Consider the following 16,311-nt stretch of genomic DNA (forward strand, 5'->3'; position numbering starts at 1 on the left):
AAACACCCGTGCGGAGGCGCCCTAAAACTTGTAAATTTTTTTGAGAGCAGGCAGAGAAAACACATAAATTCTGCCATTGTATGTTTTAAAAAAAAATTTAGGCCGGGTCCACACGGGCGGATTCTTGACGGAAATCTCGCAGTTTAGCCGCAGCGAAAAGCCGCAAGATTTCTGCCGGGAGAACCGCTGCTTCAAAACCCGCGGCGGTTTTGCGCGTATTTGCAGGTTTTTGCTTGCATCTGCTCATATGTGCATATTTTGCGCATATTTGCATGTTTTCGCTTGCATCTGCTCATATGTGCATATTTTGCACATATTTGCAGGTTTTCGTTTGCATCTGCTCATATGATCTCCGTTTTCCACAGGACGACTCGTGTGGAGAGGAACTGGACATTTGGCTGCGTTTTGTACTCACTGCTCCAGTGAGACGGGGACGGGGAGTGCAGGGCAGGCTAGACAGGTTCTAGTGGTGGGGGAATCAATTATTAGAGGGACAGAGAGGGCAATCTGCCATAAAGACCGGGATCGTCGAACAGTGTGTTGTCTTCCTGGCGCTCGAGTTCGACACATCGCGGATCGGATTGACAGATTACTGGGAGGGGCTGGTGAGGATCCAGCGGTCATGGTGCACGTTGGCACCAATGAACAAGTTAGAGGTCAATGGAGGGCCCTCAAAAATGATTTCAGGGACCTAGGGTCCAAGCTCAGGGCGCGGACCTCCAGGGTAGTTTTCTCGGAAATACTACCTGTACCTAAAGCCACGCTAGAAAGGCAGCAGGATCTTAGGGAGGTAAACAAGTGGCTCCGGAGTTGGTGTAAGAAGGAGGGATTTGGGTTCCTGGAGATCTGCGCTGACTTTGCTGTCGGCTACAGGCTCTACCGTAGGGACAGGCTGCATCTTAATGGGGAGGGTGCAGCGGTGCTGGGGGATAAGATGGCTAGAAGGCTGGAGGAGTGTTTAAACTAGGGACTGGGGGGAGGGCAAAAAGAGAAATAGTGGGGTAGACAGTGTAACTAGCGACCCGGGTCCAAGCAAAGGGAATGGGGGTCAAGCAGGGGGTGGGGTTAGTACAGTTAGAAGTGATAGATCAGCCATTAGTACGAATAGCAACAAAACAAATTTAAAAAACAAAAAAAACGATATAAATTGTATGACCACGAATGCGAGAAGTCTGATCGGTAAAGTGGGTGAGCTTGAAGCGAGAATGGCTGATGAAAATTATGATATAGTCGGAATTACGGAAACATGGCTTGATGATAAGTGCGATTGGGCGGTGAATTTGCAGGGGTACAATCTCTTCAGAAGGGACCGAAGGAACCAGAAAGGGGGAGGGGTATGTCTGTACGTCAAATCCAACTTAAAGCCGAGGCTACGGGAGGATATAGGGGTAGGAGAAGAACAGGTGGAATCTCTGTGGGTAGAAATACAGGGAGGAAAAAATAACAAAATCCTGATCCGGGTCTTCTATAGACCACCAAAAGCAACAGAAGAAACTGATAACTTACTATTAAGGCAGATAGAAGAGGTGTCAAACCGCAACGAAGTAATTATCATGGGGGACTTTAATTATCCAGATATAACATGGGAAAACGAAACCTGCAAATCACACAGGGGTGATAAGTTCTTGAGAGTAATTAAAGACAATTACCTGAACCAACTGGTACAGGAACCAACAAGAGGGAGGGCCATTCTGGACCTAGTACTAACCAACAAACCGGAACGTATAAAGGGGGTGCAGGTTGAGGGGCACTTGGGGAACAGTGACCACAATATAATCAACTTCCAGCTGTCATTCAATAAGAAGCCTTATCAAGGAGCGACAAAGAAACTAAACTTTGGTAAAGCAAAATTTGATCAGCTCAGAATTACTAATCGGTAACATTAATTGGGACAACATCCTCAAAAATGACGGTACAGAGGACAAATGGGAAAAGTTTAAAAGTATCCTAATCACTTCATGTGAGCAGTTCATTCCCTTTAAAAATAAAACTCTCAACTAAAAGGAAACCAATGTGGCTCGACAAGACGGTAAGAGGGGCAATAAACGAAAAAAAGAAAGCCATCAAACTACTAAACCAAGAAGGCAGCGAAGAAGCGCTAAAATCATACAGGGAAAAAACAAAATATGCAAAGATAAGATCAAAACTGCCAAGGAGGAAGCAGAAAGACTGATCGCTAAAGAGAGCAAAAACAACCCGAAACTATTTTTCAACTATATTAACAGCAAAAGGATTTGCAGGGAGAGCACTGGCCCTTTAACAAATAATGCAGGAGAAATTATTGATGATGACGAAGGGAAAGCAAATCTACTAAACAGTTTCTTCTCAAGTGTATTCACAAACGAAAAGGAAATGCCACACGAGATGCAGGGGAATAAAATGAACCCCTCACAAAATATCTCATACCTAACGCAGGAGGAGGTGGGGAAGCGACTAAAGAAGACTAAAATTGATAAATCGCCGGGCCCAGATGGATTACACCCAAGGATACTAAGGGAACTAAGTAAGATAGCTAGGCCGCTATATCTAATATTTCTAGACACTATCAAGACCGGTGTAGTACCATTGGATTGGCGCATTGCCAATGTGGTTCCAATTTACAAAAAAGGGAGCAAAAGTGAGCCTGGTAACTACAGGCCAGTAAGTCTCACTTCAGTAACGGGAAAAATTTTCGAGGGGATTCTGAGAGACGCCATCGATGAGTACCTCAAGGAGAACAAGGGAATAACTCCTCACCAGCATGGATTCATGAAGGGTCGCTCATGTCAGACAAATCTGATCAGTTTCTACGATGAAGTAAGCTCTAAGCTGGACGAGGGAGAATCTATTGATCTCGTATATCTGGACTTCTCTAAAGCCTTTGACACCGTACCACATAATAGGCTAATATACAAAACTAGCTGATATACCCGGCTTCGCCCGAGTTAATTTGGTACTGGTGTTTATCTGGGGTTCACACGGAAAATCTTATGAAGTTGTGGTTACTTTAGAGATACTGAGGAAAAACATATGTTCACCATTTTGCATAGTTCTCTGCGTTACCCAGGAAACACCACGTGGAGGTAACCATGCGACGTTTCCTTTATATAAAATGACATCAGGAAGTGAGAGAATTAGATTACGTACATAAAATTTGGACACTAATTCTTTTGCGCTTAGAATTGAATAATCGAGTTGGGACCCATTAACTTTTCATATTTATGACACAATCAATGCTCGTGCCAAATTTCATGTTTCTATGACATTGGGAAGTGAGAGATTTAGATTATGTACGTAAAATTTGGACGCTAATTCTTTTGCGCTAGAATTGAATAATCGAGTTGGGACCTACGAACGTTTCCTACTTATGACATAATCAATGCTCGTGCCAAATTTCCTGCTTCTATGACACCGGAAAGTGAGAAAATTACATTCCGCACGTAAAATTTCGACGACAATTCTTTTGCGCTAGAATTGAATAATGGAGTTGGGACCGATTACCTTTTCCTATTTATGACATAATCAATGCTCGTGCCAAATTTCCTGTTTCTATGACACTGAAAAGTGAAGAAATTACATTCTGCACGTAAAATTTCGACGCCAATTCTTTTGCGCTACAATTGAATAATCGAGTTGGGACCCATTCGCTTTTCCTATTTATGACATAATCAATGCTCGTGCCAAATTTCACGTTTCTATGACACCGGAAAGTGAGAAAATTACATTCCGCACGTAAAATTTGAACGCAAATTCTTTTGCGCATAGAATTGAATAATGGAGTTGGGACCCATTAGCTTTTCCTTTTTATGACATAATCAATGCTCCTGCCAAATTTCACGTTTCTGTGACATTGGGAAGTGAGAGATTTAGATTATGTACGTTAAATTTCGACGCCAATTCTTTTGCGCATAGAATTGAATAATCGAGTTGGGACCCAATTTCTTTTCCTGTTTTGGAGATAATCTATGTTTCTGCCAAATTTCATGTTTCTACGACATTGGGAAGTTGGAGAACTTTTGGCGAGTCAGTCAGTGAGGGCTTTCAGCTTTATATATATAGATGAGGCAGCTCGGATTGGGTGAAAACGTGTGTAATTGGGTAAAAAATTGGCTCAGAGATAGAAAGCAGAGGGTGGTAATAAATGGTTCGTACTCTGATTGGACCACCATCGCTAGCGGGGGGCCACAGGGTTCAGTATTAGGCCCCACTCTGTTCAACATATTTATCAATGACCTGATAGAGGGGCTGCACAGCAAAATATCAATATTTGCAGATGACACAAAATTATACAATATAATTAATGCAACGGAGGACAATGTACGGCTGCAGACGGACCGAGATAAGATGGGGGCTTGGGGAGAAAAATGGCAAATGAAGTTCAATGTTGAAAAATGTAAGACTATGCACATGGGCAGGAGAAACGGATGTCACCAATATTCACTAAATGGGGTACCACTAGGGAAAAGTGATATGGAAAAGGATCTGGGGGGGGTGTGGCTTGACGAGGCACCGGGACGGCAGCAAACTTCTAGGCTCCGTTCGGCTGGGGCACTAATAAGCTACTAAAAGCACTCACCGGAGGAATCGCTGCTTATTTAAAGTTGCAGGAAGGCTCCAGGACTCCAGCGATGTCCAGGAGGAGAGCATCCTAACAAGCTCCAGTGAGACTGGAGTCTTTTTTCACGCGCGCGGTCCCGCTCCAGTAATGGCCGCCGAGGAGACACTAACTCCCGCTCTGTCAGAGCCGGAGCTGAATGTAAGCTGCGGGGCTGCAGCAGAAGAAGACATGGCGGAGAGAGCGCTGGAGGAGGCAGAAAAAACCAGCGACAGCACCCAGCAGAACAACAGATCAGCTGATACCATAAGGTCAGTTCAAAAAGGGAAAAACACCCCCGAGCTCTCCCCACTTAAAATGGCGCCGGCCATGCTGCAATCTAAGGGCAGATCACCCACTAGCAGCCCTGCAAAACAAAAACAAAAAATGTCTGCAGAAGATGAGAGAGAGGGTGATATGAGCATTGCTAATGATAACATGGGGGAAGGAGGGTTAATTAACCTCTCAGCAACTAACAGGCCAGTTACTGAAATATACATCAAAGAGGCAATTATGGCCCTTAGAGATACAACACAAGCTGACATTCTTGTATTAACATCAAAAGTCAACTCCTCAGTACTGGACATTAACAACAAAATTGAAAAAAGTGAAAAGAAAATGGAGGAAATTGTTGTCTCACATAATTCTCTAATCGATGCGCACTATGAGTTAGAAGATAAAGTAACTCATAAAGTAACCAAGCTACAGCTCAAGTTGACAAACTTGGAAGATAGAAATAGGCACAATAATGTCATGATAAGAGGAATACCAGAGAAAGTACCAAACGCAGAAATATCGAATTACATTATCAGAACATATCAGAACAAGAGCTAAGAATTGACAGAGCTCATAGACTGCCGCGTCCGAAATTTCTTAAAGAAGAAACCCCCAGGGATGTGATAGCTCGTATCCATTATTTCAAAACAAAAGAAGCGCTCATGAATGCGGCGAGAAAAGTCCAGCCATTCCCGCATCCATACTCCGAATTGCGAATTTTCATTGACTTATCGCAAGCAACACTAGAAGCGAGAAGAAGCTACGCAGAAATAACCTCTGCCTTGAGGAAGGCAAATATACCCTATAAGTGGGGTTTCCCAACCAAGATTATAGCAACTAAAGATGGTAAATATCATATCTTCCTTAACCCTAAAGCTGCCACTGAAACGCTGGCATCCTGGGGAATAACCCTCCAAGCAACACCACATCCTCAGTCCAAACGAGACCCCAAAGCCCGTCAACAAATTAACAAGCAAGACTCCTGCGCTCCGAAATGAAACCAAGAAATTTCCGGTGATTACAATTCACTACTCATTGTAGTGCCTGCCCACTGAAGCTGGACTTTCACCCCCACTAAACATGAAAGTCCAACCTTGCCTCAGTTTGTTCAAACTGTTTCACTCCTTTGTCCTCTACGTTTTGATTTATAGCCACATTTTGTGGCAGCTCAATAGAGCATCAAGCAAAGAGGACTTTGTTTGGTTTTTCTGTTTTGTTTTTACAGGCATCACCTTGTACTGGGATCTCCTACGTCTAAAGTATTATCTTCAGATTTCAACACCATGGCTGTGAAGCTCCTGTCATTAAATGTCAACGGCCTGAACTCGCCCTTCAAAAGAAGATGTGCATGGAAGGAGGCGTCCACTCACAACGCAGAAATAGTATGTATGCAAGAGACGCACCTGCAAGAAAGCGATTGTAACAAAATGTCACACAGGTCCTATCCACAGGTTGTTTTTGCATGTGCAAAGAAAAAGCACGCTGGTGTAATGATAGCATTTAAAGAGAGCACACCGTTCACCATAGAAAAACAAATTTGTGATCCAAGAGGACGGTTTATAATCCTAATTGGTTCTCTAAAAAAACAAAAAATAACCTTAGTTAACACATATGTGCCAAACACAAGACAGATAAACTTCCTTAACAAATTAATGAAAAAAATAAACAGAAATGCACAAGGGCCAATACTAATGCTTGGCGATTTCAATTTAGTCCCAGATAAAAACATAGATACCACCAATCCTACACTCAAAAGAAATGCCACACTGAATGAATGGCTACACAGAAATGCTCTTTATGACTCATTCAGGTGTATCAATGCCTCCGCGAGGGAATACTCGTATTACTCGCCGAGGCACAGAACCTTCTCTAGAATTGATTTGTGCCTAACAGAGAAGTCACTTCTTGCGTCAATCTCAAAGGTGGAAATTGGTACCGCCACTTGGTCGGACCATGCTCCACTAACTACACAACTAAATATAGACAGCCCCAACAAACCTAACAAAACATGGAGAAACAACACATATTTAATGAACATTCCGAAATATAAAAAAGAAATCCAAGAAGTCCTGTTAGAGTACTTTAAATATAACGACACCCCACAGATTGATCCAATAATCCTATGGAACGCCCACAAGGCGTTTATGAGAGGCATTTTGATAAAATTAGGGTCAAAATATAAAAAGGAAAAAACAAAAAGAATAGATGATCTACTTACAAACTTACACCTCAAGGAAAAAGAACTCCAAATTAATCCATCCAAAAAAGCGCATGACGACATGCATAAAATAAGACTAGATCTTCGTAAAAGTTTGTTGGGCGACTTTGAAAGAGAGGTAAACGCCCAAAGGGCGAACATATATACGTCAATAAATAGACCCTCGAGGTGGAAAGCTAATTTATTAAAGAAAAAAACTATAAAAGCTAACATCCCCTACATCTGGAGTCATCAAAACAAAAAAATTAAGATAACACACCCAAAACAAATAGTGAACGCATTTTCATCCTACTACAGTAGCTTGTACAACTTAAAAAATGATATGCAAATGGAACAGCCGAATGGCGCCTCAATCCAAAACTTTCTCAAATTAGTTAATTTACCAAATCAAAACCAAGCAAATTTGATAGATGAGCCAATTTCAGTTTCCGAAATATCCAAAACCTTAAAGGGGTTGTTCCGCGGCAGCAAGTGGGTCTATACACTTCTGTATGGCCATATTAATGCACTTTGTAATATACATTGTGCATTAATTATGAGCCATACAGAAGTTATAAGAAGTTTTTCACTTACCTGCTCCGTTGCTAGCGTCCTCGTTTCCATGGAGGCCGTCTAATTTTCGGCGTCTAATGGCCAAAGTAGACGCGCTTGCGCAGTCCGGGTCTTCTTCTTTTCTCAATGGGGCTCCGTGTAGCTCCGTCCCGTCACGTGCCGATTCCAGCCAATCAGGAGGCTGGAATCGGCAATGGACCGCACAGAAGCCCTGCGGTCCACCGAGGAAGAAGATCCCGGTGGCCATCTTCAACCGGTAAGTAAGAAGTCACCGGAGCGCGGGGATTCAGGTAAGCGCTGTCCGGTGTTCTTTTTTAACCCCTGCATCGGGGTTGTCTGGCGCCGAACGGGGGGGGGGGGGGGATTGAAAAAAAAAAAACCCGTTTCGGCGCGGGACAACCCCTTTAAACTCATTAAAAAATAACAAAGCACCTGGCCCGGATGGATATTCTGCGGAATACTATAAAAATTTCTCAAAGCCACTAATAACATACATGACGGGCATGTTTAGCTCTGTTATGCAGAGGGGCAGCTTCCCCCATTCCCCTATTATCATTACTAAACACCGATATTAAGATTTATGATAAAACGTTTGCCCAACGAATCCTCAAAGTTCTTCCAAATATAATACACTCGGACCAAATGGGGTTCGTGAGGGGGAGGCAGGCCTCGGACAGCACCCGAAAAATTTTAAACCTACTACATTCAGTAGAAAAAACACGGACTCCAACCATTATGTTAACATTAGATGCCGAAAAGGCTTTTGATAGAGTCCATTGGGAATATATCTTCAAGACGCTAGAGAAATTTGGATTTGGGGAAAAAACCATACATGCTGTGCGGGCTCTATATTCCTCCCCAACTGCAAGAGTTCTGGTGGACGGTGTGCTGTCAGATCCACTGTCAATATCTAACGGTACAAGACAAGGGTGTCCGTTGTCCCCGATATTGTATGTAATGGCTATAGAACCATTGGCGGAGCTGATCCGTACCGATCCGAATGTGAGGGGGGTTCCGGTGAACCACAGGCAGTACAAATTGGGACTGTTCGCAGATGATGTGATTCTTACTGTGACTCATCCCTTGGAATCCCTGAGGTCTGCCTGTGCGATACTGGAGCACTTCGGTAAAGTTTCTATGTATAAACTAAATGTGGATAAGTCGCTTATTCTCGGAATGAATATGTCAAGGAACTCGAGGGAAGAAATCCGAACAGAATTCCCCTTTGTGTGGAGAGAAAAAAGCATCCCATACCTGGGAATAGTCTTGACACCACTAATTAAAAATATAGAAAATGAAAACTACTCCAAGCTATTAAATACAACACAAAAAGAGATAGACCACTTAGCTAAATTAAACCTAACGTGGTTTGGAAAAATTATGGCCTACAAGATGAAGGTGTTACCATTAATACTATATTATTTTAGAGTATTACCGATTCACATATCTAATCCCACTTTAAATAAGTTGCAGAAACAATTGAACACATTCATATGGGGCGGAAGGAGATCCCGCATGGCCCTATCTGTACTGGCCTTGCATAGAAGAAATGGAGGTGCAGACATACCTCATTTATATGCATACCATAAAGCCATTATACTAAATCAAGCTAAACAGCTGTTGCCCAGCGACAGCACATTGGGATGGCCTACCATGGAGAGAAGCTTCTTGAGAAACATCTCAGGCCAAGCAATAATGTATGCAACCTCGGTCGAAAAGTTTTTATACCCAAAAATGTTAAAACCACAATTATCTGAGGTACCCGCAACCTTGCGCGCCTCAATTGATACATGGGGAGAATTCTCAAAAAAAGCTAAAATAATGGATAACATGAAAAAACCTTTCTTACCTATAGAGATACTAAATCTATATCTACCGAATATGGACATGAGGCCTTGGACAGATAGAGGAGTTAAGTGGGTGGACGACCTTATCGTCTCAAAAAGAATTAAGGAATTCAATGAATTACAGCTTGGGTATAATCTTCCAGCGAGTGAAATCTTCAACTACGTAAGGATCAGTTCCTTCTTAAAGGATACATCCATGCACAAAATTACGCTTCCAACGACACTCATAAACAAAATTAGCACACCAAATATCAAAAATAAATCTGAAACAAGATCCTTCTACGACATAATGACCAATAATACAATTTTAACAAAAAAATCATACATGTTAAGTTGGGAAAAGGAATTGAAAAAAGTGATATCGATAGTCTCATGGTCCAGAGCATTCACACTAACTTCTAAGTCCACTAAAGGCCTGGGCATACTGAAGACCCAAACTAAGTTATTTCTAAGATGGTACTACACCCCCTCTTTGATATACAATAGGTCAAAAGCAGGAGATGGCTTGTGTTGGGGAGAATGTGGTCAAAAAGGAACGCTTTCCCACATTTTCTGGTCATGCCCTAAATTGAAATTATATTGGGACAAGATATTCAACTTCTTAGACAATACACTTAAAATCAAAATACCTAGGGAAGCAACGCTAGCCCTACTACTGGTGGGAACTGAAGATCTGCCAAAACAAATAAGGCCTTTGCTAGCGCACTCCATAATGACAGCTAAAACTATAATAGCAAAGTATTGGAGAAAACCAGACCCCCCCCAGAAATAGAAGAGTTCAGAAACCGATTGGCAGAACAATACGTTAATGAAAAATGGTTAGCACTTCGCAGCAATACGACTAAACAATTTGATGTACAATGGGAGATGTGGAGATCAAAGTACGAACATTGACAAATGCCACACATTCATAGATGCCATGTTAAGCTCTTACAAGTTTTGTTTATGTAATTCTTTACAATATGCATAATGTAAAGTAACCTTCCATGGAATTTAACGCTTACTAAAGTGTCAAGTAACCTATTGTTACCTCCATGGGTAAAACCGTCAATACTACACAATGCACTGTAAATGTTAATCATTGCAAACTATACTCATGTAAGTACTATATGATATGTTCATGATGCAATGTACTGTCTATTTTCTTTGTATAATGTTTTCAAAAATTTAATAAAAAAACCTAATATTCAAAAAAAAAAGAAAAGGATCTGGGGGTACTAGTGGATAATAGACTAAACTGGAGTAACCAATGCCAGTCAGCTGCTGCAAAGGCAAATAAAGTCTTGGGGTGCATTAAAAGAGGTATAGGGGCGAGGGTCGAGAACATTATCCTCCCACTATATAAGGCACTTGTCAGGCCTCACATGGAATACTGCGTACAGTTCTGGTCACCGGTGCTCAGGAAAGATGTTACAGTGCTGGAGGGGGTTCAAAGAAGGGCAACTAAACTAATACATGGAATGACGGGACTGGAATACCCAGAGAGGCACCAAAACTGGGATTATTCACCCTGGAAAAAAGACGGCTAAGAGGCGATCAAATAACTATGTATAAACATGAGGGGACAATTCAAGGATCTCTCCCATGATCTGTTTATACCCACGACTGCGACGGTAACAAGAGGGCATCCACTACGATTAGAGGAAAGTAGGTTTCATCACCAACATAGAAGGGGGTTCTTTACTGTAAGAGCAGATAGACTGTGGAACTCTCTGCCTGAGGAAGTGGTGATGGCAAAATCCTTAGAGGAGTTTAAAAGGGGACTTGATGTCTTTCTGGAGAGGAAGGACATTATAGGATATAAATCTTAGGTTAATTGTCAATCCGGGTATACAGGCAGGTAGGAACTATTAGGGGTTAATCCAGGGAACAGTCTGATTGCCATTAGGGAGTCGGGAAGGAATTTTTTCCCCAAAAGGGCTAAATTGGTTTCTGGCCTTGGGGTTTTTTGCCTTCCTCTGGATCAACACAGGAGGATAGACAGGCTGGACTAGATGGACATTGTCTTCATTCAGCCTTACATACTATGTTACTATGTTACTGTGTACGGAACCGGAGATTGGCGTTTTAGGTGCTGATCTCACATTTGCCCGTCTTTTAGAGAGGACGACTCGTGTGGAGAGGAATTTCGCTTCGCTCGGACACCATCTGACATCACTCGGCGAGGTAAGCTGCTGCATCGGACAAATTTTTCATCACTTGCATCTGCTCATATGTGCATATATGTATATTAGTATATATATGTATGTATATGTGTACATATATATGTCTGTGTGTGATATATGTATGTATGTGTGTGTGTGTGTGTGTGTGTGTATGTATGTATGTATGTGTATATATATATATATATGTGTGTGTGTATATATATGTATGTGTGTGTGTGTGTGTGTGTGTGTGTGTGTGTGTGTGTGTGTGTGTGTGTATATATATAATATATATATATTGTGAGACAGTGACCGGCAAAGTGCTGGAGGGCCGTTACATTTCGCCTAGGATGCTCTCCTATGAGGCGTTGGGGAGCGCTTGGGCAGATACGTGCCACCGAGCAGCCTGGGCTCGGTGGAGGAAGCCGGCAATTTAGTGTTAGTAGCATTAAGCCACTAACACGTTGTAGTGAGTAAGTGGCTCTAAGCCGCATAATCCAGGCCGGCTTTTCCTGGAGTGACCAAAGTGAAGGGTGGGATGGTCACTCCCACGTACCAGGTGGGGCTGGTACCAGGCCTTATAAAGCCTGGGCCTACAGGGCCAGGAGGAGACCTGAGACCTCTGCAGGTCTGAGAGTCCTGGCTGGCTGTGTGCAGGAGCTGTTTTGTACCAGTACGTAGACAGGGACGCTACATGTTTAGTACGTGCTCGGACGAGCAGGATTTACGTTATGTTTGCCTGATGTTAAGGCCTGTATTTTGCTTTTGTTTGCTTGGAAATAAACCCAGGCAAAGCCTGGACTAAAGACTTTATCCTATGTGTCACTGTCTCTGACTGCTTATGCCCAGGTTACTACCGATCCTAAACGCTAATCCCTCACATATGGTGTTTGGATGCGGGCAGCGGTCTTAAAGAGGCATACACCAATTAATGGACATTTTGCTGCAGCAGCTGGTGAACCGTTGCTAAGGGCAACCGCCCAAGAGAGATTGACTGGAGAGTGCTGTGACCCCCATGTCCTGGGTGAAAGCTGCACTGGCGCAGAAATCAGACACTGCCAAGATGGAAGAACTGATAACGCAGCTGGTGCAAATGAACGTACAGCAGCAACAAACGTTGGCTCAGCAGCAACAAATGAACGTACAGCAGCAACAAGTGACGGCGACCCAGCAAAAGGTCCATGAGGAGGCCATGAGGGCTCAGGCCGAGACTAATGCTCTCCTGGCGGAAGCCAATCGGTTAGCCTTGCAGGAGCAACAGCGGGTTAACCAACAGCTGCAAGAGCAACTCCTGGTGGTGGCGCAAACTGTGCAGAGATCGGCTGGTTCGCTCCCCACCACCCGTACCGCGGTACAGGCGGCCTTACAAAAGATGACATCGAGGCACCCACCGATGACATCGAGGCCTATCTCGCGGTCTTTGAGAGAGTGGCCGAGAGGGAGAAGTTACCGGCGCCTCAGTGGGCTGAGGTAGTAGCACCTTTCCTGACGGGAGAACCCCAAAAGGCCTATTTTGACCTCGGTGAGCAGGAGGCCAAGGACTATACTAAGCTGAAAGGTGAGATCCTGGCACGCTTGGGCGTGGACACCCATGTGCGGGCCCGACGCGTACATGCCTGGACTTTTGCTGACCACCTGCCAGCTCGCTCCCAGATGTACGACCTGTTCCACCTGGTGAGAAAGTGGCTGCACTGAGCCGCCTCCCTTTGGGACATTTTTGACACCCCTTACATACGGAACAGTCTTACCCGGTGTTCCTGGGGTTGGAACGTCGAGGAGGCACAGCTTGCAGTAAGTCCTCCGTGGCTTTATACCTCTCGACGAGGCTCACGAGTTGGTCCACGTCCTGGGGACCTCCTTATCCCACCCAGCGCTGGATTGCGGGGGGCAACGAGCGTATAAACTTATCCAGAACCACTTTCTGTACGATCTCTGCCGGGGACGACTCCTCCGGCTGCAGCCACTTTCTCACCAGGTGGAACAGGTCGTACATCTGGGAGCGAGCTGGTAGGTCGTCCGTGAAAGTCCAGGCGTGTACGCGTCGGGCCCGCACATGGGTGTCCACGCCCAACCGTGCCAGGATCTTACCTTTGAGCTTATTATAGTCCTTGGCATCCTGCTCACCGAGGTCAAAGTAGGCCTTTTGGGTTTCTCCCGTCAGGGAAGGCGGTACTACCTCAGCCCACTGAGGCGCCGGTAACTTCTCCCTCTTGGCGAGATAGGCCTCGATGTCATCGGTGGCCGTCATCTTTTGTAAGGCCGTCTGTACATGGTACGGGTGGTGGGGAGCGAACCAGACGACCTCTGCACACTTTGCGCCAGGAGAGCATTATTCTCGGCCTGAGCTCTCATGGCCTCCTCATGGATCTTTTGCTGGGTCGCCGCCACTTGTTGCTGCTGGGCCAACGCTTGCTGCTGCTGCACGTTCATTTGCACCAGCTGCTTTATCAGTTCCTCCATCTTGGCAGTATCTGATGGCTGTGCCATTGCAGCTTTTACCCAGGACATGGGGGTTACAGCACTCTCCAGTCAATCTCTCTTGGGCGGTTGCCCTTAGCAACGGTTCTCCAGCTGCTGCAGCAAAATGTCCGTTAATTGGTGTATGTCTCTTTAAGACCGTTGCCCGCATCCTCCACCATATGTGAGGGATTAGCGTTTAGGATCGGTAGCAACCTGGGCATAAGCAGTCAGAGACAGTGACACATAGGATAAAGTCTTTAGGCCAGGCTTTGCCTGGGTTTATTTCCAAGCAAACAAAAGCAAAATACAGGCCTTAAAGGGGTTGTCCCACGAAAGCAAGTGGGTCTATACACTTCTGTATGGCCATATTAATGCACTTTGTAATGTACATTGTGCATTAATTATGAGCCATACAGAAGTTATCAGAAGTTTTTCACTTACCTGCTCCGTTGCTAGCGTCCTCGTTTCCATGGAGCCGTCTAATTTTCAGCGTCTAATCGCCGGATTAGACGCGCTTGCGCAGTCCGGTCTTCTTGTTTTCTGAATGGGGCCGCTCGTGCCGGAGACCGGCTCCTGGTAGCTCCGCCCCGTCACGTGCCGATTCCAGCCAATCAGGAGGCTGGAATCGGCAATGGACCGCACAGAAGCCCTGCGGTCCACCGAGGGAGAAGATCCCGGCGGCCATCTTCAGCAGGTAAGTAAGAAGTCACCGGAGCGCGGGGATTCAGGTAAGTGCTGTGCAGTGTTCTTTTTTAACCCCTGCATCGGGTTTGTGTCGCGCCGAACGGGGGGGCTGTTGAAAAAAAAAAAAAACGCGTTTCAGCGCGGGACAACCCCTTTAAGAAAGGGAAGGCTGGCAGACAGTGAAGAGACCCTCGATGTTCAATAATCTTGAAACCCTTCGTGTTATGCACTGATTTTTGCCTGTGACTCATCTTTTTTTATATGCTTTTTCTTTCACAGAATTATGACGGAGGATCCTGAAAAACTGCGCAATATTTTACTACAATGGAGTAAACAGAAAAGACCCACAAACACAGCGGCCTTTTGTTTATATCAGGGAATGAAACTTGGTGTAAAATCCACATTTTCAATAAATAATAAAACGTGATTTGAATTTGTTTTTTTGTTTTACCGTATTCATGTTTTCAGACTCCTGATTTCCCACACTGTAAGGCCGGCTGCACACGGCCATGACGGGCTCCGCACCGGAATTCCGGCGCCCCCCAGAGACCCCAATACTTACCTCTGGAGTCCCACGTCCCGCATGACACTTCGGCGCCGGCTGGCGGTAGGCGGATAGGCGGTTTCACGCTATCTTCCGCTGTAGCGGAAGATAGCGTGAACGGACGGCTTCCATTGACTGCAATGCAAGCCGTCCGCGCGTATACCCGCTGCAAATAGAGCATGCCGCGGTTGAGGACGGGTGATTTTACGGTACGGAATTCCACCGCATTGAGCTATTAGGAGTCAATAGAACCTAATAACTGCGGGCAAAGCAGCGGATTTATACGTGACCGAAATCCGTCTATTGGAACGAGCCCTAAGGCCTCATGTCCACTAGCAAATGGAATTGCGGATTCCACAGCGGATTTCCGCTGCGGAATCTGCAGCGGATTTTGCCTGTAGGGAATCATTGGCCATCCGCGGTCCATTAAACTGATTTTTGCACCCGCGGATGGCATTTTAATAGAATTGTGTTTTTCACGCGCGGGACAAAAAACGCGGCATGCTACATTTTACCGTGGATCGGCCACATTGCTATCACATTGATAGCAATGTGTGCGGATATCTGCAGGCAAAAAAAATACCATTTAAAGCAGATTCCGCGCGGATTGTATTTTTCTAGTGGACATGAGGCCTAAGGCCGCCTGCAGACGGCCGGGTCGGATCTGGCTGTGAGAATTCTCGCAGCGGGACCCGACCCGAGTGCCTGCAGAGAGCAGTGCGTAACTTGCTGCTCCCGCAGCTCCGACTCATGTGCCAGCAGCCGGCGCATGCGCAGAGCCGGCAGCCGGAGAGTGACGTTTCTGTATGGGGCTCTGCTAACCCCACACAGAATTAGAACATGCTGCGGTTTGTTTTCTGCGCGTGATTTCGCGTAGACAAACCGCGGCTTTCTGCATAGAATTGCATATTGTATTGCAATCCTATGCAGGCATGTACGGGCGGAAATTCTGCGGGGAATCCCGCTATGGAATTTCCGCCCGTCTGCAGGAAGCCTAAAGGGGTGTTTCAGTA

The sequence above is a fragment of the Eleutherodactylus coqui genome, chromosome 8, assembly GCF_035609145.1.
Source record: "Eleutherodactylus coqui strain aEleCoq1 chromosome 8, aEleCoq1.hap1, whole genome shotgun sequence".
In the NCBI taxonomy this organism is placed as follows: Eukaryota; Metazoa; Chordata; class Amphibia; order Anura; family Eleutherodactylidae; genus Eleutherodactylus; species Eleutherodactylus coqui.